The sequence below is a fragment of the Lagenorhynchus albirostris genome, chromosome 21 (genome assembly GCF_949774975.1).
Source record: "Lagenorhynchus albirostris chromosome 21, mLagAlb1.1, whole genome shotgun sequence".
Classification (NCBI taxonomy): domain Eukaryota; kingdom Metazoa; phylum Chordata; class Mammalia; order Artiodactyla; family Delphinidae; genus Lagenorhynchus; species Lagenorhynchus albirostris.
The window spans coordinates 24036237-24062064 of NC_083115.1; the positions used below are offsets into that span (position 1 = coordinate 24036237).

General features: G+C 52.3%; 1 long non-coding RNA gene across 1 annotated transcript in view; it reads left to right on the forward strand.

The window, feature by feature from the left end:
• LOC132512819 (uncharacterized) overlaps positions 1–4539 on the forward strand; it is a 233329-nt gene extending 228790 nt beyond the window's left edge. The window contains exon 4 of the long non-coding RNA XR_009538344.1: positions 4468–4539. This is a non-coding gene — a long non-coding RNA (uncharacterized LOC132512819). The remainder of the gene's footprint in view (positions 1–4467) is intronic.
• Positions 4540–25828: the final 21289 nt, after the last annotated feature.

Genomic DNA, 25828 nt, shown 5'->3' on the forward strand with positions numbered 1-25828 from the left:
CCAAAGTTACCTTGTGAGTAGGTGTCAGAGCTCGGGTGGAAAACCAAAGCACTGGCTTGTCCTAGAAGTTTGCTCCTGTGATGGTCATGTGTTTACAGAGCAATCAATACTAATTTCAGTATTAATATACTCCAGAAATAAATAGTTCCAACGAAGGCAACATCTTAAATATTAAGATGTGGTTACCCTCGACATTAGCAGGCTCCTGATGGGGTTTTCTCATTTTCCAGCATGTCAAGTTCAGAAGCTGCCAGCCATGAAATTACGATATGTTTTGGGAAACGTTCACGGAAGCACAGTTGAGATGACCCATTTCATTTCTTGGTGACGGAGATGCTCTGTGAGACGCACAGACATGATTGGGGTGGCCTGTGGCATTTCTCTTGTTTGGCTTTCAGCAGAGACACCCCGTTATTGGCAGTGGTGGATCAGCCTTGCTGAGCTCAGCTAACATCTGTGGACCGGTTATTGGAGTGATTTCCTCTAATTATAGACCAACAAATACGGGCAGGCGGAAACCTGTGGAGGCCATCAGAGGCCTGGAAAAACCATCCATCGATGTGTAAAAAGAGTTAAGGAGTCAAAATAATTGGCTAAATTGATAACCCAGCTAAAGACCCGGAAGGGCTTGGGGTCAAACGATTTTACTGAGTTTATTTCCCTGCAGAAAAGGTCGGGGAGCCAGTGTCTTCTTGCGCAGGATTCTCTGGTCCGTCCGTCCGTCCGTCTGTAAGTGCCTGGCCAGCGTGGGGTCGGTCAGGGCCACGCACGGCTGTTGGTGTGAGGAGGGGGGTGGGCTCTTTCCTTCTTCTCTCCATGACGAGGTCTCTGTGCTTCCCATCTTGTCACCACTGCCTCTGGGGAGCGTCCCCTTGCTCGATGTCACTGCCGGTTTTAGAGGAGGGCCCTGAGACCATTGTAGACTGTCCACGTGGAGGAGCTGTGGACACACACACGGGGGGTGAGTGGGGCAGAGTGTTTGTGGCAATGAGTGGGCTGCCTCTGACTGAGAGGTGCAGAGCAGAGTCTGGGCAACACACAGATGCTGCTCCCGGGGGGTGAAAGGCACTCAGGAGGTGCCGCCCGTCCCCCCGGGACGGTGACCTTGAGAAGCAGCGACCAACGTAAACACCCTTGATCAGGATTTAGAGGCTGTCGTGTGAACGTGCTCGCACCGATTGCCTGGAGGGCGTTGACCGTGGACACGTGTCTATGTAGACAGAACACTGCAGCTGCACAGAAGGCCCGCTGTGCAACACATGGTGACGCTGACACTGAGGTTGAGGCCATGAACTTCCCTTCCCAGGAATCAGCAAGACGCTGGTTTCCAAATGTGCAAAGGACACACTTTTGCTAATAAAAATATTCTGTTTTGTCTAGATCCCCAGGGACAAAGGGGTGGAGAATCTCCGATCAGGTGTTATCAGGGTGTCTGCGATTACATCTGGGCATTAATTTTCTCAAAGGACCAGATAAAGAATTCCTTTAAATTCTGGATGCTTCTTTAAAAAAAAATTGTCCGATTCACTTTTAGGAAGATCAGTATATTTTAAGATACAGGACAGAGTCTCATTTACTAAGGAGAATTGGTAAAAGATGTTACTTCCCCACGCGCCCTGAACTCTGGTTGTAACCCCAGTGGGATCAGTTCAGGCTGGGAACACTTCTTCCTCTGCAGTAACTTACAGAAGTCTTAGACCCCCCAAAATCATGTATTGAAAACGACTGAACACAAACTCTAAAAGGAGAAGTATTTTCGTGTGTGTGGTTGCAAGATGCCTGTGTGTTTTATTGTAACAAACAGTCAATAAATAAACGGGCGGGTTCAAGGTCTTCTCTACTTAAGGACCTGGCCGGGACCATTCAAAGTGTGGCTAAGACATTGTTTGCAGCCCTGGTTCCACGTCAGCTCCTTTTCCCCTCGTATTAGCCCAGTTCTGCTGTCTCGATGTGCATACCCCATAAGGTGTCCTCTCTCATGATTTTGCAGTGAGATGTGGCGTTTCCATTTCAACGTCTGTCTTTATTGCTGTTTTCAGAGAGTCTGTAGTGTTTCTATCTGCAAGTGCTCAAATTTTAAATATAGTTTTGTGAGGAGTTTGCTGTCCAGATGCTCTGCAAAGTCCCGGCTGCTTTTTATTATAAACGGGGGTGATGCTGCATTTTTCATCTGTCCCCGCCACGGTGCCACAGGGGAGGGCAGCAAGGGCACAGCCAGGCCCTTGGCAGGAGGGCTCCTTCTGGCTCGAGCTCCGAGTCGAGTGGGCCCCTCGTGGAGACGCTGGAACTTCTCCGTGGGGACGGTGGCCTGGGGCCCTGCTCTCGCTGGCTCCACGCCCAGCGTGATGTGGGGACCCTGCCAAACAGAATCCCTGTCTTTCGCGGGCCTGGTGGGTTTGAGACGGAAGTAAAGTTACAAGAAGGTAACGTGTCCTTTTGTACCTGGATTGGGGGGCGGTGACAGTGATGCGGGTTTGTTCCCTTTGCTTATAGAGTTCACAGAGTGTCGTTCAGGATGGGTAAGGGTCACCATGCATTTTTCAGAAGCAGGACTTGCCTGTGTGAGAAGAAGAGCCTCACGAAGTTACGTTTCAGGGCTGAGGCTGGAGATCTCTGGAGTTTCCAGAGCAAAGACTGACCCTGGTGCCCGACCTGATGCTTTAGTCCTTGTCATAAGGGAGCAGCTGGGAACAGAATCCTGGAAGGACAGTCTGGGGTGACGGGACAGATTGTTTGAATTGACTACGTGTGTGATGTAGGGCCTTACGTTTTATAAGGTTTTGCTTCTTTCCAGATATGTAGTGGTTCCTCTCTCTTTCTCTCTCTCTGTCCGTGTATACACACACACACACACACACACACACACACGTGTATGCACACGTACATATACATACACAGGAAGAGGAGGAATCAATATATATGGATATGTACATGTGTGCATATCTATGCATATATGTGTCTGAACATGTCTGCCCCTGTGTGTGTGTGTGCATACATCGTATGCATACAGTCACCTAAACTGGAAAAGGACCTGGGTGGCATATTGATGCGTGTGGGCTCCGTCTCCAGGGAAAACCCCATCTTGGTCAGAACGTTTGCCCTAGTGTTGTTTGGCTTCTCCTAGAACGTTCTCAGATTACAGCCTCAGCCACTTTCAGAAGAGCGACCCTCCTTGGTGGCAGTTTCCCAGGGTCCCATCGCGATTCCCAGGCTCTGCGTGGCCTCGTGCGGTTATAACAGCAGAGGACCCATGCCTGAGGCTGTTTTGCACGCTCTCACCTCAGTCTCCTGTCTGTTCAACATATCACGCTCTAAACTTCCCTTGTGCCAGGCACTGGGATGGCAGAGACTCTAAACATATGGTCCTTTCAGAGCAGCTCATTTTCTGGTTAGAAAGGGATATCTAGAAAATAATCCTAATGTGATATAAATAAGTACAGTAATAGAGACAGAGCTGGTACCGTAGTTAAAGAAACCGTTTTTGATTTAAGCGATTGGTGAGTCAGGGAAGGGCTGGGAGCAAGTGTGCAGAGTTACGGCCCGCGGGGCGCAGGGGGGACGGGAGGAGTTCCGGCCCCCGGGGCCCGGGGTGATGGGAGGAGACCCTCTCCCACATGCAGGTCCTACTTTGTGTGCCTCCACCTCTCCCACCGCCAAGGCTCAGAGCCACACCTGGCGGCTGCCACGTGCTAGTGCACTTTACATTATGCGGGAGAAGTGGCCGCACAGCGGGATCAGGGCAGGACCAGGCAGGTGTGTGGGGCTGTCCTGAGGACGCACAGTGGGGACAGTGAGCCCTCAACGCCTGTCAGCCCCGGGGCCTTCCTAGCCGTGAGCATCGTGGGCCTGGCCGGAGCCCCCGCGAGAAAGACAAATACAAAGTAAGAGACAGAATGGGAGGTTCTGGGGAGCTCATAGACAGCCGTGGGTGCTGAAAGCACAGCAGACGCTCCCTCTGGACCAGATGTCAGGTGACAAGGGCGAGGAGACCACCGCGTGCGCGCGCCTCGGGGGGTGGGGGGAGGCCGCCCGTGCGCTTGGCCGCCACCTCGTACCGTCGGCGCGCACGTAGTCCTGGACCTGCGGTCCCCAAGGGCTCCAGAGACCGCGGATCACCGAGCCGTCCTGCCGAGGAAGAGCCTGGGAGCCCGAGGTGCTCTGGCCACACTGGCAGGCATCATTCTCCTCGGTGCCGGCCCTTCTGCAGTTACGGGCAGACCGTCTTGTTCCCCGCACCAGGTGTCGTGCACATCTCTCCTCTGACAGCCCACAGTGACTTCAGGTCACTGTAAACGGCAAATCGTTGATCTTCGCTGAATGGTTGGTTCCAGGTTTGGTTTTTCAGACGATGAAGCACGTCTCCTCGGATACATCTCGCGGTGTGTGACGCCCGGACCCCCTCACCCTGTGATCTGAACCACCGGCTGTGCCGCGAATTTTCTAACAGTGTTTTTCTTTTCTTTGCAGGTCACTTACAGTAAGACAATTTTCTTAATTTGTCACTGCATTCATCTCCATATCTGGAAACTGAAAAAATTCCCAACAATGGCAGAAGACCACAAGAAGTTCTGTTACTGTTTACCTATTTATTTTGTCATCTTGAATCAAAAACATTGAAAAGTGAAATTAAACATCTATAAAATATTTGGTCTGACGCAGATTTCTTCTCTGTTAACTTCAGCTTTGTTAAGGAATAAGTGACATAAAATTGTGAGATATATGTGTGTGTCACAGTGATTTGGTAGAGGTACGTGCTGTAAAGGAATCCCCACTATTATAGTTAATTAACACACCTACCATCTCACATATTTATCCATTTTTGTTGGTGGTGAGACATTTAAGTTAGACTCTCTTCGCAAATGTCAGTGATACAATGCAGTGTTATCACCTGTTCAGATCAGGTCCTCAGGTCTTACCCACTTAGCACTGAGAGTCTGTGCCCTTTTACCAGCTGTCTCCCCAGCCCCAGCCCCAGCCACCACTTTGCTACTCTCCGTTTCTATGAATTTGACTTATTTTTTGTTTTTGTTTTGAATATAAGTGACACTATGCAGCATTTGTCTTTCTGTGTCTGACTTATTTCACTTAGCATAATACCCTCAAGGTCCATCCATGTTGTCACGGTGGCAAGATTTCTTTCTTTTTCATGGCTGAATAGTATTCCATTTTGTGTGTGTGTGTGTGTGTGTGTGTGTGTGTGTGTGTATTATATATGATATGTAATATATATACTGTATCTTCTTTATCTGTTCATCCGTCGATGGACACTTAAGTTATTTCCATAATAACTCAAACTTCTTATTCAAGTGAAATGTTAAGTTATATATGAACTTTATTTATATATAACTTAACATTTAATGACAATCTAATCTTTCAGTTATCTTATTTAGCTGAAATATTTATTAAAATGCCCACAAGAGTAGTGACAAGTTTTAAAATGGATATTGTGACTGTCCCCCAACAAATATATGCTCGTTTTCCTTTGGGAATTCTAAAGATTATCACTGAACATTAGAAATGTCTGCTCTTTTAGGTATGACCGGTGTAGGTATAAATTATTAAAATCACTCACATTTGTGCTTCAGTGTTAACCAGCTCAGGATCCTATGGGAGAAGGTGGACGTGCTTACCCACACTCTCTGTGGTAGGTGCATCTCTGAGGGCCGTGCCTTTGGTTTTCAGAATTTAGTTACGATTCTTCGGTGAACAGCTCCCCAGGAAAGGCAGTGGGAAATGGAGGCGTTTCCCATGTTCACAGTTACTTCATGCCTTGTTCTAGAACAGGGTTATAACCCCAGCATGCGGGGCGTGACGTGCTAGTTAATGCGGCAGATGTTCGCTGGGCGTCCGCGAGGTCCGGGCTCCGGGCTGGCGTAGCTGTTCAGGCCCCGGACGCGGCGTGGACGGCAGGACGCGTGTCGGAAGGAGGTTCTCGCCCCTGGGGTGCAGCGTGAGAGCTGTGAGAGGGGACACGGGCGCGAGAGTGGGGGTCAGCTCGCAGACTGTCGTGAACCGTGGTGGGAGTTTGGAGTCTCAAAGGCAGCGGGAAGCTCCCAGGGCTGTTCTCTGCTGGGCGTCCTTGGCTGGGGTTTGCATCTCCAGAAGCTCCCTAGGGCTGTGGCACAGAGGATGGGTTAGAGGTGCAGACGGAGGACGGGACCCGGAGAGACCCTCCAAAGACTCTGCCAGGAACCCGGGGACACGGTGGCCTGGGGGGTGGGCGGGGAGCAGAGCGGGGGAGCCGCAGCCACGGGAAGGGGGTGTTGGCGGCGGGATCAGCAGTGCTGACAGTTACCTGGACGCGGATACAGAAGGGGGTGGTCCAGGCTGACCCCTGGGTCCTGCTGAGCAGACGGGAGGACCGAGTGGCCCTCACATGTGGGCAGGACGCCAGGGGAGGGCAGGGGCGTGAGGGCTGACCTCCTAGCCCTGGTTCCGAGGCTGTGCATCTGGACCATTGCGTCCGGGTGGCCTCGGCCGTCCTCGTGCAGGGTCTGGGCTGGAGCTGCTTTGGGAAGATCCGTCAGCATCAGGACGTGGACTGGAGCTGTCTGTTCTTAGAAAGGACGTGGGTGAGGAAGGGGAGAGGAGCCCTGAGATGCGGGGTGAGCGGAGGGGACGAGGAAGTGTAGCCGGGGCGCAGTGGGAAGCTGGAAGAGCCAGCGGCGTCGAGGTCGTCGGCTGTGGGTGACCCTGCTGGGAGGGAGGGGGAGAGGCGTGTTCACTGCACGGTCCCCGCACACACGTCCAGTCCCCGAAGGTGAGGCCGCGTTAGAGCAGCAGGGGGGCGTTTTTGTGAGCCGAAAGGACAAGAACTGGTTTGAGTCCTTCTGGGCAGAAGCCAGCAGAAAGAGAGAGATGGACAGTGAAGAAGCTGGTAACGGGTGGCTGGAGGCCGGTCACGGCTGTAACCCCGGGGGGTCCGCACGTTCACCAGGCTGATTACCAGGATTTCAGTTTTACTTCAACTTCAGAATTTAAAAAATCCATTACATTTTGGTAATGTAATGACCAGATGGGACAGTAGCTGATGTCGCAGTCCCTCCTCCCCCCCCAGGTCGTCTGTGAAGCCGCAGCATTGCGTAGACTCCCAGCCCGCGGGGACCTGGGAACCAGGCGCCCTGAGCCTTCCTACCCGCGGTCTGTTCACACGTCAACTTCCACACACAGCCGGCGCTTCCTAAAAATAAAAAGTGACGCGTTACGTTTCTTCCCCCAAACTCTTCGGTTCCCTTGTATTTTCTTCTTGAGGTGAAAGGAAATGAATTAACTATTTTTCAAATGTAATTCTGGGGCTTCCCTGGTGGCGCAGTGGTTGAGAGTCCGCCTGCCGATGCAGGGGACACGGGTTCGTGCCCCGATCCGGGAAGATCCCACGTGCCGCAGAGCGGCTGGGCCCGTGAGCCATGGCCGCTGAGCCTGCGCGTCCGGAGCCTGTGCTCCGCAACGGGAGAGGCTACAACAGTGAGAGGCCCGCGTACCGCAAAAAAAAAAAAAAAAAAAAAGTAATTCTATTCAGAATTAATCTTACTGATCAAAACACACCGAGGCTCTGGCGACCTGAGCCCTGCTGCAGGACGTGGGATTCTAAGGTGAGGGCAGCTCAGACGCATGTCCACTTGTTCCATTTAAGGGTTTGGATTGTCTTGGCATCTGTCATAGTATGGATTTTATCATTCCTTAAAATGTTGGAAAGAAGTGAGGTTTAAAGCATGTAATATAAAATACTCTCAAAAAAACATTTTCAGTTTTTAATCTTTAGTACTCGGTGCCTTTAGTGAGTTAACAAACGTGCTCTTGCCCGTCTGTGGAAGATTGGAGGACGCATGTTCCACATTTCCTTTGTGTCGGTTGCTTTGCGGTTTTCGTTGATATAAGCAACTGTACTCTTGATGTCACCCAAGTGACAGGAAGCAAGACGCTATCTGGAGAGGTGACGTTCTTAAGGTTTCGTTTACTGATCTAAGCAAAACCAGCACAAACAGCCGGTATGGCATCTTCGGTCTCTCTTCGAAGTAAATGAGTCAACACAGGGCAAATTTCTCACCTCAGGCAATGGAGGGTCTGAAGAGAAATCCAAGAAAGGGCCCAGGGTGTGAGCCTGACCCTCCACCGGATCCACGCGGCCTCCTGGACATGGTAAGTTGTTTTTGTTGTTTAAAAAATAATAACGATTTTAAGAAAAGCTACTTTCCCTCAAGGCGGGGTGGGGGGGTCTTCCGTCTCCTCTGTTTTCAGAGCCCCCCGCCCGCTGCTGTTTCCTCAGCAGATGCTGCTGTCACGTCAGACATGCCCCAGTGCTGTGTCGAATGCAGCCTGTGCCTCGCCGAGTATAGGACAGATTCGGCTTCCTTTGCAGAAATCCCAGGAAACCAAGGCAGCAAGGGGGCATCGTGACTTCTCCGGGCACCAGGGAGGTGGAAGCGCCAGGAGGCGTCTTTTTCTACGAGTCAGGTGGCCCAGTCAGGCCCTCCCGTTTGGCCAGTCCCACTGACCGGCCGAGCACCCTTGGGTCCGGCACTCAGAGTTTTCTGAAGTGTCCTTCTGAGGTCATTTTCAACACACACAGAAATCTACGATCCCTTTCAGAGAGAGCCTTAATGCAAAAGGATGGAAATGTTTGCATGAGTCCATTTTTATTAAGGATAATTTTACCAAAAAAATAAAAATCATTATGATGCTTAGAAGATTTCTCCACTACAATCAAAAACAATCCTTTTAAAGTAGTCCATTACCACTAGAAATGAATTCACTGATGGCCACCGTTTCCAAACCTGGATCTTTAATGCTAAAGAAGCAAGTTTGCCCATTGACTTGGAATTTCTGCCCTCCGATGAGGCCCCAGGGACTCTCGTCCCTGCTGAGCGATGATTTTAGTCTGTGTCCAGCGTGTGATTTAAGTAATGTCTGTAAAAGTGCCTGCCCTTCTGAAGAGACCTCTGCCTCTGGGGCATTTGGCCGGCTTCAGTCAGCACAGGCCGGCATCGTGTTTAGCTCCTTTATGGAAAACGGCGGCGGCAGCCGTAGCTTCTGTAGCCTGGGCGGGGTGGCAGTGTGAGGGCAACGCCCGGGCACTTCCCGGCTGCCCTGCGGTGGGAGCAGCAGGTACCTGGACCCGGAGATGCTCTCCTGTTAGGGGCTCAGCACGACCCACGTATCTCCTAATTGAGCAAAGGCACCACTCCACGCCAGACCTGGTGAAAACGACCTTGATATGCTGAGTACGCGTTAGAACACCCAGGGAGTGCGAGCTCTCAGGACTACTTTGTTTTGCTGATGGAAACGTCTTCTGATCTGGGTTTCTTTTTAGGTGGCTGTGTGCTAGAAGATTTCACCACATCTGAGAAGCCAGACGCTGGACGTGGACGGGAAGGGACCACTTCTCAGTATTGGAGTCAGTTCCTCCTCAGGTTAAACCACAAATCCCTCCCGAGAGTGGAGAGAGAGCCTTGTCTTCGGAGAAGGGCGATGGTCTTGTGCTTGTCTCTGAAGCATCCCTTTGCCACCGGAGTGTCGTAGCTTTGAGGACCAATGCAGTTATGGCTTGGGCCTCAAAAAATGAATGAAAGTATTGTTCACAATTGTGTATTTGGGGGTGATTTTCAAGATAAATAAAACATCACGATGCCTTCATCTGTGTCGCGTGTTCTGTCCTGAGCGCCGGTGTCCTCGTGGCCATCAGGCTGCCTTTGAGGAGACAAGGACTGCCAGGCTGTGAGCACGTGACGGACTGGCAGGTGACTTAGCTGAGCAGAGGGGCGGGCTTGGGGGGCACCTCTCAGCACCCCGCCCGCACGCATGGCAGCGGACCTCGGACTGCCAGCCCCCTCTGAGCTCCAGGCTGTGCGCCCAGCGGCCAGTGACAGAAATGGTGAACGGGACCCTCACGGCAGGCACGTGGGCCGGGCCACTCAGCTCCACGTTACTGGGAGGAGGGCAGGTGAGCAAAGCCCAGAGACTCAGCCTGGACCTGGGAGTCAGATCTGAGCTTGTGCATCAACATGCTGTCTCATTGCCCGCCCTGCACGTTCCCGTGTTTGTTCTGGAGATGGGTAGACAGGACGCTAGACGCCAGGACCACCACACAGCGGGTGCCCTGTGCCGCGGAGCCCGCGCGCCTGGTCTCGGGCTGGACAGGTGTGCTCAGCAGCAACCGTGAGTTACTCAGGTGCGTTGGGGGGACGGGGCTCTCGCTTCGTCTGTGGAGGGAAGGCAGGTACCCGGGGATTCGGAACGGCTCCCTGGGCACCCAAGGAAGCTGTGGACGTGGGCCTGGCAGGTTAACAGAGAGCTGGGCGCTCGGTGCCCGTTTTGTACGGGGAGGAGGGGCTGGGTTCTTGGGGGTCACTCTGGCTGGGAGGGGCCGGCAGAGTGAAGGGGACGTGCCAGAGGCTGTGACATTAGCCGGGAGGCCATCGAGAGAGATGGGCCTGGGACGGTGAAAGGAAGTAACAAAGTGCAGTAACGTGTTCCACGTAAGTGCCCTTGGAAATCACGGCGGGCGAGTCTTTACCCTCAGTTACGTCTGGGGGCAGCGCCTTGTTGCTGGACGCTGGGTGTCGTCACCTTCTCCTGGGGCCGCTCGGGCTCGGCTTCTCCTCCTCAATCTTCCCGATGGGGCCCCTGAAGATGTCAGGGAGCATGTGGCACCCTGTGCTGTGTCCAGCTGGCTGGACTTGGCCTCCGTGAAGAGTCGCCCCACGTGGTGTGTTTTCAGCCTGGGCAGGTGGACGAGCTGGGCCCCCTTGAGGATGAAGGAGCGAGGAAGTGCCCGTGGGCTCGGGGCACCGCCTCCCTGGGGTGCAGGGTCCTTCCCGCCCTCCCTCCCACCCGACTGCTCCTGCTGTTCCCTTTTTACTTACTGCCCTTTTGCAAGCCTGTCTTCAAGCTTTTGTCTAATCCAAACTACACCTCGTATTCAAACCCCTCAGTAGAGCGACAGGCCCATCCTTGGGGGCCAGCGTTGTCCCTCCTCTTATCCGATTGTCAGGCTGCCGGGGGGCTCTCTCCATGACCGCTGCCCCCCGGAGCCCAGCAGGGCCTGGCTCTCGTGGATTGAAGTGGGTGGTATTCTGCCCGACGTCTTGGAGAGACGGGACTCTGTCTGCGAGGGTTTCGGGGATCCCGTGCGTGTTATTCTCGAAGGGCTCGTTAGTGGGTGCACTTTTGCACACGACAAAAGCAGTGTTTTAAGCACCTGCAGTTCCTGGAAGCTGCGTGTGTTGCTTAGTGAGCAGCAGCTGGCTGCTTGGAGAGCTGTTATCCTAGAAGTTTAACCAAAGAAAAACACACAAACCTGGCTTCTGGAAACTTCTGAGGCCACTGAAATATTCAAGCTGATGCTGTCCTGCTGGTCCGACAGACACTAGTGGCCTCAGACTCACCGGAAGATCTCACTGTCACTCAGGCAGCCACAACCCTCCCTCCCGCCCGCCAGACTTGCTGATTCAGTAGGTCCAGGGGGTGGCACAGCGGGTGCATTTGTGGTGAGTTCCCAGGCGGTGCCCAGGTGCCAGTCCGGTGACCACAGCTGAGAACCACTGGTCTAAGCGGAGGCCTTGCAGACAGCAAGGTGGTGAGTTTCCAGTGCGCATAGCCACGCGGGCTGCTTCAGGGCAAGGGAACCCACCGTGGGGCCTGCAGAGGCCGCCTGACTGCCTGGTTCGTGTGCTCACGAGCTGTGAGTGGATCGTGTTAGGTGGACCGCGTGCGCATCCGTGGACAGGGTATCGTGTTAGGTGGACCGCGTGCGCATCCGTGGACAGGGTATCATGTTAGGTGGACCGCGTGCGCATCCGTGGACAGGGTATCGTGTTAGGTGGACCGCGTGCGCATCCGTGGACAGGGTATCGTGTTAGGTGGACCGCGTGCGCATCCGTGGACAGGGTATCGTGTTAGGTGGACCGCGTGCGCATCCGTGGACAGGGTATCGTGTTAGGTGGACCGCGTGCGCATCCGTGGACAGGGTATCGTGTTAGGTGGACCGCGTGCGCATCCGTGGACAGGGTATCGTGTTAGGTGGACCGCGTGCGCATCCGTGGACAGGGTATCGTGTTAGGTGGACCGCGTGCGCATCTGTGGACAGGGTATCGTGTTAGGTGGACCGTATGTACATCCGTGTGCCTGGGTTGGTAGAGGCAGAGCCTGTACAGATGGAGAGCCCGGGTCCTCCATCCGTTGCTCAATGGAGTTATAATAACTGTTGGGATGAGTATGCCAGGTAATTCTTTCCCTCTAAGGACTGGCGGGCTCGGTTCTGGGGAGTTCTGTTCGAGAATGACCCCAGGACCCTGGGTCTGAGGTTTCCTGTGTGCCAGGAGCATCAGACAGCACTCAGGACGGCTCCCTGAACTTGAAGATACGAGAAAAACGCCCTCAGCCTCCCATGAAATTACTATTTTCACATCCCCTGGAGGAGCCTCTGCTAGACACCAAATTGGAAACTGAGCGGCAGAACGAGATAATTCTTAAATAACATTTAGGGAAATAAATAAAGATCGAAAGTTAGCAGTAATTCTCAGGAAGTAAGTCTGTTACGAGTTTGCTAACTTGGGCAAATTAAAAGCCCTCTCTGGTTCGTGGTTTCATTTCTCAGCTTTCTTCCCTGTGGCCTCCATTTCTGTATGAAATTAGGGGCTTCGAAGGAATAACAGAACTGCAGCCAAATCTGAAAATAGGTGAGGGTCAGCACTACCTCGTGGGCGGGAAGGATAGTACGCGTAGCCACAACCCGACGTTTGTCTGCTGGAAACTCAGTTGTTTCTCAGAAAATGGGACTGTTTCGTGAGAAGGTCTGAGGACCCATGTTTGTGTCGTCACGTGCCTGCAGGCTTCTCAGGGTCTCTGTCCCTTTGGGGGGCTGGTGTGTGTCCGTCTCGAGCTACCCACAATTCTCACGCCTTTAAGAGGCCTGACCCTGACCTGGTGGAAAGACCTGAAGGTGAATAAGTGTCTGTGATTTTCCAGAAATTCCGTTCCAGCCCTGATGTCCTCATCTGTAAAATGGGCAGGTGTGCTCTGGGTGGGGCTCATCCCTGTGGAGACACCCAGTGTCAGGACGGCCTGGGGACAGTGACCGCGTGAGCCCAGCAGGGAGCTGCTCACGGCATCCCGACCGGAGACCAAGAGAAGCCTTTCCTCCTGGGATGGATCTCAGCCCGGTCGCGGCCCCTGTGACCTGGGAGGTACTTCCGGATGGGTGCAGGATGCTGCCATAAATAAAGTGTGTAGGATGCACCCAAACTTCTGCCTCAGTTACTTCCTGTTACAGGCGGAGGATGCATTTTGAATTTTTGCTGGATCTGGGGAATGGTGCAGAATCCTCTTCCTTTTTCTTTAGGGCATGTATCTATCCTTGACCGTTGATATGGTTAATTTTAAATAAAATTGGAATGCAAAATATAACTGTAGGATCATTTAAATTGGGGGAAATAAAACAGGATCAACATTAGCACCTGTTGACCTGATCTTTCTAAGGAACGGAAGCCTTGTTTCATGGTAGCATCAAGGTCATCACATCAGAGCCATCTCGTTATCCTTCATTCTGGAAACCCTGGGGTCAGGCACCATGGTCTTATTAGCTCGGGGTCTGCCGCGTGTTTGGGCTCTGAGCACGCACTTCCTGAAGGAGTCCGGTTAGCACCTGCCTCACGTGTTCTGTCCCTCCACGCCCACCGGGACCCAGACCTGCTCTGGCTGCAGCCCTGCACGCGTGGTTGGCAGCTGGCCTCACGTGCAGACCTGGCACTGACCCCAGTCCTGACACGCAGGTGTCTTTTCCTTTCGCTGCAGTGACGCCAGCCTTTCTCCTCATTTGAGTGAGGACTGCAGTCCTGGAGGGTTCGCCAGCATGGCTCGGGGCCCCAGGGATGGCGGGGCGTTCGCCCTGCTCAACTGACCCTCTGATGGCTGCACTTGGGGCCTCACGTGACCCTTGTGGTTCCTGGAACATTTTTGCACGTTTTCACATCACAGCTTGCTGCTGTCAGTATGCTAAGAGGGTTCCCCTTTTTTTTTTTTTTTTTAAAGCCACGTCTTGTCTGGGGTGGAGCAAAAAACCAGGGCGTGATGGTGATGCTGACAATGACAACACAGGAAGATCAGTGCTGAGCTGATTAGAATTGTGGACATACGGGGACCAACCCTTCCACCGCTTCTGGCTTTTGCTTCAGAGTTGCAAGCTGTGGCCTAAATGCTGGGCGTGCTCTGAAAGTAGGAGGGTGGTCGTGTGCCGGGAAGCGTCCGGTGAGGGACGAGTGACGGTGGGGACGGGAGGGCTTTCCTCCTGCCATCGTCTCTGCTGTCATCGGCCCCAAGGCGACGGGCCTCCCACATCTGCCGTAGGTGCCCCTGGCCACTGGCAGCAGAGAGGAGAATCTCCGATGACAGCCTCTTCCCGGAGTGACCACTCTCCCCTGGCCTGGTGTGGGTGCCAGAAGGAGCTCCCCCGAGAGCTGCCAGCCAGGACGTGTGTGTCCCCTAGATGGGGCCGTCCACCTGCTGTAGAGCACAAGACCAGACCTGTCGGCGAGGGGCTCTGTGGCGGTCCTCGCACCAGACGCTGGACACGGAGGTGGCCAGGCCACGGCGGGGGAGCCCAGTGTTAGCCTAGTGGGCGTCGCCTCTGCAGGTTGACTCCGTCCGCTGTTGTCGGGGGTCCTGCCCACCACGCAGGCCTCGTCTGGCCAGAGGTTGGAGCCCAGCTGCCGCCTCCCCACAGCACGCGTGGAGCCCGGTGTCCGTGTGGACTGCACACGCACCAGGGTCGAGGCCCCGATGCTTGGAACACGTGGCCCCTGCAGAAAGCGGGTTCAGGCTGGATTCCTGAGAGTTTTTGGGAAACGCTCCCGAGGACTCAGAGGCTGCACAGGATTTAATTTCTGACCTTGAATCTCTATCAAAGTACTTATTATCTTTATCTTGTAAAAGCAAATGCTGGGGGGAAGCCGTACCTGGGGTTGGTGTCACCCAAAGGTGTACGTGGGAAATGGCGGGGAGGAAACCACCAGGGGCCACTCAGCCTGGGACAGCGGCCTTGATGGGGCACCTGCCACCGCAACAGCCCGGCGCACAGCTCTCCCGCCCGGGCAGAGCGTGGAGAGGACGGACACGTGGACGTAACTCATGCCTCCATCATGGTAGTTCATGGGGTGCGTCAGAAATGCCACCAGGACCGGAGAAGATTCTGTGATTCTGCCTGCGGGGTCAGAGGAAACACGGAGACGGGCTGCTTTCCAGGGATCTGGGAACGTGTGCCGGTTTCCTGGACTGACGGACGGGAGAGCATTGCAGACCGACAGACAGACGCCGTGTCGGGGCCCCCTCCCCAGACCTGCCAGTGCTGGTCGGTTTGGGGATCTGTGAAGGTAACTCCAGCCGCGGTGCTGCAGGGGACTCTCGGGAGGCGACAGTTTGCAGAGGGACGATGGTGAAGGTGTCGGTCAGAGGTGGTGGAAACCAGAAAGGTAGAATAGGACGTGTGGCTACTTGTCAGTGAGGGACGGGCAGGTCCCCGTGCCCTTAGACCAGGTGTGAGGGGAAGAGAGACCAAAACACGTCACTTTATCAAATAGCAACGCGCCCGCATCTGCGCCTCAGATAAATCAACCAGACGGAGCCGGCCCCGAGGGGACGGGCGGGGCCTCGTCAGGGCGCATCTTCTCCTTTGAGAGAGACTGGGTGACGGCGGGGTGGGGGGGACAATGAAGTAATGAGGACAAGACTGCACGTGGTGAGGCTTCTGTGCAGCGGCTGGCCGAGAGGCAGTGGCCGGGGAGAGGAGATGGCCTCGGCTGGAGGGTCTGTGGTGACACCGCGGGTTGTCTGCTCCACGTTTTTCTTGAAGCCCCTAGGACGGAGCGCTGGCCCACGGGCATCCTGTGGAGCAGTGACCGTCTGGTTACCCTGTTTCACGGTCTGTAGTTCGTGGTCCCCTTGCTGGATTCTCAGCTTACGGAGGGAGGACTCTGGTCTGTCTTCTGTCCCCCTTTCCCACCAGCACTTTGCCAAGAGTAGGGGCTCCTTACAATTTTGTCGAGATGAGCTGGTCGCCTTAAAACCTGAAATACAGCAAACCGTTAAATAATTGTCACTTAGTGTCATCCCGGATAAATGGAGTATCGAGATGGCAGAAGGACAGAAGTGCCCGTGATCGCAGACCCCCCGCCCGCCTCTGGGTCTGTCCTGCTCACGTGGCAGCATCCCAGCCCACAAACTCTGCCCCCGTCTCGCCGGCACCCGTACCCGCCCCGCGGTTGCACGAGGTGGAGGAGAAGCGCGGCTGCGCAGATGGGCCTCACTCCACCCGCGTGACCCCGGCCTTACTGCGACCCCGGGATTGCTCGCGTCCCCCGCAGGTCCCCACTGGGCCACGCCCCAAGGATGCGCCCCTGTCGCCTGTGCGTGTGCAAGGCATCCCGTCGAAGCAAGGGGGTGCTGACGTTTCTCCGTCTTTAAGGATCTCTCTTGACGATGCTTCCCCCTTCCTTCTGCTTGTTCAGGGGGTCACCACCTCCCTCCTCTGCTCAGGCAGCCTCACTGCACAGAGGGCAGGGGCCCTGCGGCCTCCAGGCTGTCAAACCCGCCCATTCTCGGTCCATCGCCGTCTGACACCGTCGGTGACCCCTGGTCCCCACAGGCCTCTCTCGGATCCCGGGACCCCCTCAGGACCTCCTGGGCTCCCCCTCCATCCCGGCCGCCCCTTGCTACGCTCCGGTGTCTCTGGGCTCTGCCCCTCGGGCTCGGCACCTGCCTCTCTCTTCTCCTCTTTTCCACCAACTTCCTCACTCGGTGAGGCGCGTCCAGCTGTGTCACGCCTAAACCGCGTCATGCAGTCCACACCCACGTCCCCTCCCAAGGCCACTCCTGAGGCCCTGAGCGTCCAGCTTCGGTGACTCACTCGGGGTTGCCCTGGACTCTGACGTCCCCCACCGCGTCCCTCGGCAGATCCTGGTCTAATTTCAGTGCACGCCTGGCGTCCCAGTGCCACCTCCCCTGCTGGGGCGTCCAGGCTGCGTCCTTGCCACCCGCCCGCTGCCCTGGCCTCCCCCCACCCCCCTGCCTCAGGGTTAACCCTCCTTAGCGCTCACCCCAGCGGCCCCAGGGACCCTCCAGACACAGGACAACTAAACGCTCCTTCCAGTAAACCCAGGGCTCCCGGCTCACTCGCTGGAAAAACCAAATGCCCCAGGAGGCCCACAGGCTTACTCACAGGGTCCGCACCCCCGTACAGGCCGGACCTCGTGGCCACCTCCTTCTCCTGTGCCCCCAGCCCCGGGCTCGCCGGTCTCCACGCATGTTCTCAAGCCCGAGCACTTCCCTGTTCCCATGACCCGGGGGTCACCCGTGCCCCCCGCAGGTCCCCAGCCCCCGCCTGCCTCATTGCCGCCTTCCCTACTTTACATTTCGGTGCCTTTATCTCCATTTGACACAGTCTCTAGTGTGTCAAAGGCCCAAGACTTAAACCACTTTCTCCTCTTTTCTCCCCACAAAAAGGTGAACATATTTGTTCCGTTCCTTGCTTCCTTCAATAGAACATCAGCTCCGCGGGCTGGGCTGTTTGTCTGCCGTGTTGCCTTTTCTGTCCAGCGCACAGAAGAGGGCCTGGCAGGTAATAAGCGCTCGGTAAATATCGTGAGAGGAGGGAGCGTCCCGAGTCGGCCCGGGATGTCTGCACAGTGGTGAGCATTAGCCCTGCATCCGTGGTCCAGCTTCTCGGTGCCTGCGTCCCAGTTATTTATTTCAAAGTGAAGGGATGCAAGACGTAAACGCGCTTTGGGTTTGACTAGAGAAGGAGGGAGTAGCTCAGGAAGGGAAGAAATAGGCTATTCGATTTTACTGCAGATTTTTCTATTAAAAGTTACAAAAAGCAGCGCAGCAGTATGGAAGCTGCCCGGTCTGGTAAATTGGTGGTAAATAGAATAAAGCCAGGTGGTTATTAACAGAAACATTATTTTTGAGGCATAATGTGAGTTTAATTACCTTTATTTCCCTAGTGGTTTCATTTTTGCTCTGCCCCTAATGCAATCTCTCGTTTGCTGAATGGACTCTGGACGGTATAAAAACATTGGCTTTGCTATTTTTCATCAAGAATGTCAAAATATGTGTCTCATTCTGTGTTACCTCTTGGCTGGAAGTTGCTGCTTCTTCGGATTTGAATTTGTGACCTAAACCCCCAGCCAGCCCCCAGCCCTCTGTGTACATGACTTTGCAGGTGTGTGTGTGTCCTTGGAATTGGCTGAATGAAACATCCTCTGCTAAAAAATTAACCAGAGAAGGCCCAAGTAATAATATACTCAAATGTGGGCTTTTTGGTGATTTTTTACGTGATGTGAGCATGTTTTCTCCATCTCGGTGACCCGGAATCCCACGTGACAGGTGTTAGCACACGCGTGCGTGTGAGTGTGGGTGAGTGGGTTTGTGGACTGTCCACTTCACATCAGCTTCTGGCCGTGTATGGGGTTTCACAGTTGTGAGTGCACGGTAACCTCCTTCCAGCCCTGATGCACAAGAGATGCCCGAGGACCAGGGGTGTGTGGGTTATTGGTCCTCTGCTGACCTTGTGGTTCACCTGGACGCCCGGGTGTCGGTGCCTCGGCCACAGTGAGCAGTCACTGGGTGAACACTCGGCTGGGAAAGCCCGTGTGCATCTGTTTCTGCTCTATTACAGCAGTATAGAAGGTTTTGAAAACGGTTGCACCGAGATGTAATTCACAGACTGTAAACTTCACTCAGACACACAGTTCAGCAGGTTTCAGTCTCCCCGCCGAGGTGGCAGCCACCACAGCTCTTTCCAGAACAGGTTCTGTCACCTGCAGAGGAGAGCCGTCTGCGTTAGCAGGTGCTGCCCGTTCTTTCCTCTCTCAGCTCCTGGCAACTGATACCCTACCTTCTGGCTCTGAACATTTGCCTATATGGGGCATCTTATATAAAAAATTATGTTCTAGGTGGTCTTTGGTATGACTTCTCTCACTTAGCAAGGCTTCAAGTTTCACCTGTGTTTTAGGACAGATAAGTACTTTTTAATTGCCAAATAATATCCCATGGTATGGATGTACCATGTTTTATTTATCTATTCTTCAGTGGATAGACCTTTGTGTTGTCTCCATTTTTTTGCTATTTTGGATAATGCTGCTGTGAACAATATGTATGTGGACCTATGATTTCTCTTCTCTTGGGTATAAATCTAGGAGGGATTGCTGGGTCATATGGTAACCCTAACGCCCGCGGAACCCATAGCTGGTTCCCATGTGGCTGTACCATTTTACATCCCCACCAGCGAAGCACGAGGGTTCTCTATATCTTTGTCAACACTTGTTATTATCTGTCTCCTTTGTTGCAGACATCCTATGAGTGTACAGAGGTATCTGTTTGTAGTTTTAACTTGCATTTTCCTGACAGATAATCATGCTGAGAATCTTTTCATGTGCTTATTGGCCACTTGTATGTCTTCTTTGGAGAAATGTCCATTCAGATCCTTTGCTTATTTTAAGAAATTGGGTTAAAAAAAAAAGAAATTGGGTATTTGTCTTTTTGTTATTGAGTTGTAAAGGCAACTGATATATTCTGGATACAAGTTTCTTATCAGTTTATAATTTGCAAATATTTTCTCCTATTTTGAGAGTTGTCTCTTGACTTTCTTTTTCTTTCTTGTTTTTGACTGTGTTAGGCCTTCGTTGCTGCGCGCCGGCTTTCTCTAATTGTGGCGAGTGGGGGCTACTCTTCGTTGCGGTGTGCGGGCTTCTCATTGCGGTGGCTTCTCTTGTTGTGAAGCATGGGCTCTAGATGTGCAGGCTTCAGTAGTTGTGGTGTGCGGGCTCAGTAGTAGTGGCTCACGGGCTCTAGAGCGCAGGCTCAGTAGTTGTGGCGCACGGGCTTAGTTGCTCCGTGGCATGTGGGATCTTCCTGGACCAGGGCTCGAACCCATGGCCCCTGCATTGGTAGGCGGATTCTTAACCAGTGAGCCACCAGGAAAGCCCTCTCTTGACTTTCTTGATGGTATATTTGCAGCACGAGACTTCTGAATTTTAATGAAGTCCAATTTACCTATTTCTGTCTTTTGTCACTTGTGCTTTTTGTGTCATACCTAAGGAAACATCGCCGCATCTGTGGCCACAAAGAATTACTCCTATGCTTTAAGAGTTTTGTGGTTGTAGCTCTTAGATGTAGGTCTACAATCCATTTTCAGTTAATTTTTACATATGGCCTGAGGCAGGGATCCAACTTCTTTTTATGTGTGGAAATTTAGTTGTCCCAGGTTCATGTGTTGAAAAGTCAATTCTCTCCCCAGTGAATGGTCTTGGCAGCCTTGTTGAAAATCGCTTGTAATGATTTATATTTTGGGCTCTCAGATTTACTCCATAGATCTACATGTCTGTCTTGTGTAAGGAGATGATAATCTTTCCTTTGTGCTTGAACATTGTAGAGCCTTAAGGTGTGCAGGGATGGACTCAGCGTGGTTACAATGTTTTTCTGGCGCCTACCTGCCTGGGTTAGAGTGTCAGCTGGAAACTGTTTGGCCCAGGGAATTTCTCCAAGTACCTAAGCCTCAGGTTCTTAATCTGCAAAGAAAAACCTCCCTGATAGAACTGGCGTGAGGTTTAAGTAGGAACGTGTGTGTAACGTACAAAGATTGCTCAGAATGTGTCTGAAGTGTGTTCTCCCTCAACCCCACATCCTGTGAGGTTATTTGTTGTCTCCATGTTACATATGGGGACACGAAGGCCCACAGAAACTAGGGAATTGTCCTGGTTCAGCAGGAAGTACATAGAGAAGGTAGAATTTGACTGCACTGCCTTCTGACTACAAAGCCGTTGTTCTCTCTGTTCTGAGCTGGGCCTCTCGTGGTGTCATAACGGCTGATTTTAAAACTTGCTTCCTTGCGGTAACAAGCCTTGTCTGCGCAGTTACGCTTACTCTCTGCCAGCCAACGGGGACCCAAGATTATCCCCGCGACAGACGTGGGGATGCATGACAGTACACGCACTTTCCACTTGAAATGATTTCTAACCAGAAAGTACAGTGATGAATACTTGGCTTGTTTACTTGGGCCACACACTTTGGGTCATTGGTTGGGTCAGATTCGTTGGATAGGAACAATATGCTTGATTTGGGCCCCAAGATAACGGGCGTCCAAGACCAGACAGGGCATCAAACGGTCTAGCTTTGTCCACGCTCCTGCCACTGAAGCCAAAGGTCCTGGATCAACTCCTTCCCCTCATGGGTCTTTATTTTCTTCCTTAAAATGAGCTATTCCCCTGGGTACTCTCTCTCTTTAAAACTCAGTGTGTCTATAACTGTGAGTAAGTGATTTCCACAACTGTATTAAAACAATATCGGCTGTCTACAGGGGAGAGAAACAAAAAAATAGCCATGATGCTACCGTTTGAGTCACAATTGGAACTCAGGAAAAGTTTTCCAGGAAATACAGTAAATTACAGAATTTTCAGAATGAGATTGATAAGAGATTGACAAAGTGACGTGTCTGTCATTGAGAAGTTACCTCCCATTTTAGGATAAATTCCCATAAATATGTCCTGGGGAAAGATGTTGAGGAGGATGTCATCAGTAATTTGTTAAAAAACTATTGAGTGTCTCTCTGAGTTTTTATACCATAAAGATTTTATATTCATTGTCTCTTAAGCTACTAGGAAAAAAATGTATGGTAACGTTGTGAGCAGTATTAGAAACTTAAATGCTAAGTATGAAGGCCTCTTCTGCCTCTATAATTTCAGTGCCTTTGAGATACGGACATATTCTTCCCCGTGGTTCCCACCCAGGGTCCCGCCATGTAAACATATCCCAGTTAGAAGTATCCAGCCAGCAAGAGAAGTTTGGACATCTTTCTAAACTCCTTATTTAATATCCCATGAGGATAGAACTTACCTTTTTCTCCTTTGTTTGTTAAAGTTAAATTCATTGTGCTTTTTTCTCCAGTTGTATAAATAATGTTTACTTTGGGAAATGCAGGACATGTAGAAGAAGAACATGCACTGTGACCCCATATATATTTAACCCCTGAAATAACCAGTCACCGAGGCTGTATGACACCCACTCCGTGTGACAGGCGAACGCAGACCCAGACCCGCACGGCCACGCCACACACGAGTGTACACGCGCACGTTGGACTTACACCTTCAGAGAACAAACTTGAGTTTGTGGTGTGCCTAGGGTTTTAACCAACTTTTAAACATGAATCATAAATTGTAACTTATAAGTGCAGCTGTTTTAAGTGTTATTATACTATATGAGTTTAATACCTAGGAGTATTTCATGTCCCTGTAATGATTTTTTCCAACTCTGTCCCCTATTCTTTTTTCTTTCTTTAATTTTTATTAGAGTATAATTGATTTACAGTGTTGTGATGTTGTGTTAGCTTCAGGTGTACAGCAGTGATTCAGTTATACAGGTATATATATATATCCTTTTTCAGATTCTTTTCCATTATAGGTTATTACAGACTATTGAGTAGAGTTCCCTGTTGTCCCCTATTCTTTTCTTTTTTCTGTCTTTTTTTGTTTTTTTGCTACATCGTGTGGCATGTGGGATCTAGTTCCCCGACTAGGGATCGAACCCGTGCCCCCTACATTGGGAGCTCAGAGTCTTAACCACTGGACCATCAGGAAAGTCCCTGTTGCTCCTATTCTTGATCTTTAAATTGCTTCAACATTTTTCACTGTTACACGTAACAACATCTAAGAACACACATGTGTTGAAAAGCCTGGATGGTTTCTCAGGAACTGGTTTGAAGTGCACATTCTCAGAGACCTTGATTCGTTAGGTCCACGGAGGATGGAAAACCCTGCATTTTGCGTGAGCTTCCTGACAGGCTCTGACGCACAGCCGTGAGGACCCTGCCGGGCTCGCAGCCGCGGAGGGAAAGGGGCCGATGGGGACCAGCCTGGGACGGGTGTGCAGAGCAGAGCTGTCCACTCCGGGTGAGGTCCAGGCACCTGCCTGTGGCACAGACTCTCCCGGGAGAGCTGGCTTCTCGGGCGGTGTCCACACAGCACGTTCCAGAGGCAGGTAGCTGAAAGCACGCTGGGCCGCGTCGTCTTGGCTGCGACGTGTCCTCAACACAAGCTCCTTTTATACCCGGACGCAAAGTGATCACACAGCACAGGTTTTGTTAGTTTTAATACCCTCAGTACAAGATGGCACACTAAGAATATTCTACTAAAAACACACGAGAGGGGGCTTCCCTGGTGGCGCAGTGGTTGAGAGTCCGCCTGCCGATGCAGGGGACGCGGGCTCGTGCCCCTGGTCCGGGAAGATCCCACATGCCGCGGAGCGGCTGGGGCCGTGAGCCATGGCCACTGAGCCTGCGCGTCCGGAGCCTGTGCTCCGCAACGGGAGAGGCCACAACAGTGAGAGGCCTGCGTACCGCAAAAAAAAAAAAAAAAAAAAAAAAAAAAAACACATGAAAGAATTTACACCGTTTGCACATGGGGCAATGTATTTGCTCGTGTACGACTCATCCTAATGCAACGTTTCCTGAGGGCTCAGCGTACCGGTTGTTTGTGTCCGACAGTAAAGTCACATCTGATCCGCCTCATCGCTCGGACCTTTCAGACTTAATCCTGTCGGGGAGCCCCGCTCAGCACGTGGGCTTGTGCAGGGGCCCCGGGAAGCGCCCTGCAGCCCCTCGGAGGGGCCCTGGGCCTCTCTGCGGGGACCCACTCCCTCTGAACGGAGGCCTGGGCTGGAAGAGCTAGCGGAGGCTGGTTTTGGTTTAGATTCTGGCCTGCTGTGAGGTCATGAATGTGCAGACGCAGATGCGTTTATGATTTCGCGCGCACACCAGGCAATGGCCCAAGGAGGCAGAGGCAGAAGCCGGGCTCAGCCCGCCCAACGCGCATCCTGCAGAGAGACAGCAGGTCCCCGTCCCGACTCAGCCCCAGGGCAGGGTGTTGGGCGCTGAGCTCTGCATGTCGTCGGGGGGACAGGGCTCCCCGCCAGGCGGCCTGTGCTGTGTCGAATGGGCTCCGTCACTGTCCAGGAATCTCTCTCCTTTTCCTGCTCTTTCCCTCCTTTCTCCCGGGCCTTTATTTCTTCTTTCCACAAACGCGAAGGATTTATTTTACATAAGGTGCCGTGGCAAGTGCTGTGCGATGTTCCAAGCTGAATAACCTGCAACCCCTGACCTCAAAGATACTAGGAGGGACAAACCATTTTTACAGGTCATTTTAATGCGACACATACTGTTCATGGGGAAAGTTGGTGCTAAGACTCAGAGGAGGGCCTGAGGGAGAGGGGGATACTCGTAGGGTGGTTGGTGCACCCCAGGCGCGTGGAGAGGGCTAAGTCACAGGGCAGAGTCCCTGGAGGGCTGGGGTCACGCGGCAGGGCCGGGGCAGTGTGAGAGCCGGTGCCTGTGTGGGAGCAGCCACCCGGGACGTTTGCCTGTTCTGGTGACCTGGTGGCTTACGGGGGTCTGCTAGGAGCTTGACTCCATATGCTGGGCGCATTTCTAAGGTTCTGGAAAGGCGGTTCACATTTCTGGGAGAGGACCTGCTGCAACACCGGGTGATGACAGATTCCACCAGGAGACTAGAAATGCCTGTAGTGCATTCATAGTAGCAATGTTTGAACTCAGGATCTTTCCCCCAAATGCCTGTCTACACAGCAAACCCAGGAGTGCCCAGGTTAAGCAAATGTATGAACCTGTGAAGAGAACCACAAATGTGATGTAATTAATAAATTTGCCGACATTTCTTCTCCTCGTGGAGTTTTTCCATCATCAGGCTTGAGCCTTATTTTATACGTGTATGTATTTACAGACACAAGGAAATAGACGTAATGTGCACTGCTGTTTGAATTTTTGCAAAAGTGATAAAGTGATCCTTTGTGTTCGATTTTGCAGTTTGGGGTACTCAAAAGAATCAGGGCCAAAACTCGGGCGATGTGGAACCTCCTTTGTCCCTTTGGGTAAATTACTTAGTCCTTCCTGACCTCAGGCTCCTAATCTATACAGTGCCTTCCTCATATGAGTCTTGTGAGGTTTCAGGCGACATACAAATGTCTCGTACATAGGCAGTGCAAGCGAGTAAGGAGCTCGCACAGGAGGGCGGGGGGGACCCCAGACTTTGTCCTGACTCCGCCCCCAGACATCCTTGATACCAGTCTTGTGAAGATGTGAGAAGGGAAATGTTCTAGTGCAGCTCGTGTGAACGATGAAGATTGTCTCAGAAGAACGGGAAGCAAGAGCCCTGAGCACGAGCAGGGATTGGTTGATGAATGCAGCACCAGGAAACAGGATAATTCCTGGACTGAAAAGGTTGATGCCTGTTGCACCAGGAAACAGGATAATTCTTGGATTGAATTGCAAAGGGCCCACAGTCGTTCTGCCTAACATACTGGGGACTAGCAGCACGTCGCCATGGCAACAAAGCCCATAATAGTTGCAGGTTGGCAAGCAGCAAAAAAATCGTTATAATATTTAAGAATGAAAACTTTAATATTTTATTTTCCATTATCATCGCGGTGACTTACCCTTCTTAGCAGAATGGATTCCCATTCTATTTGTAGAAAGTTGTTCCACAGTGCTTTGAGAGCAAGGGCTGTAGGGTTTATATTTCCCAAAAGATGAAAAGGGTCCTTTTGAGGGATTTCACCTCTATTTGGGTCTTTCTGTGTAAAGAAAGCCGTGGTGAGTGCTACAACAAATTTGGTTGTTACACTTGCTTCATTTCCTGGTTTCAGGTTTAACATTTGACGTCTGGGATTGGTTCATCATCAAAAGTGCTGAAACTGGGAGCTAAGAGTTTGCTGCAAAGTCTTTCTTGGAGGGTTCCTTTATTTATTTCTTATATTTCTTTTCCCAGTTAGAACA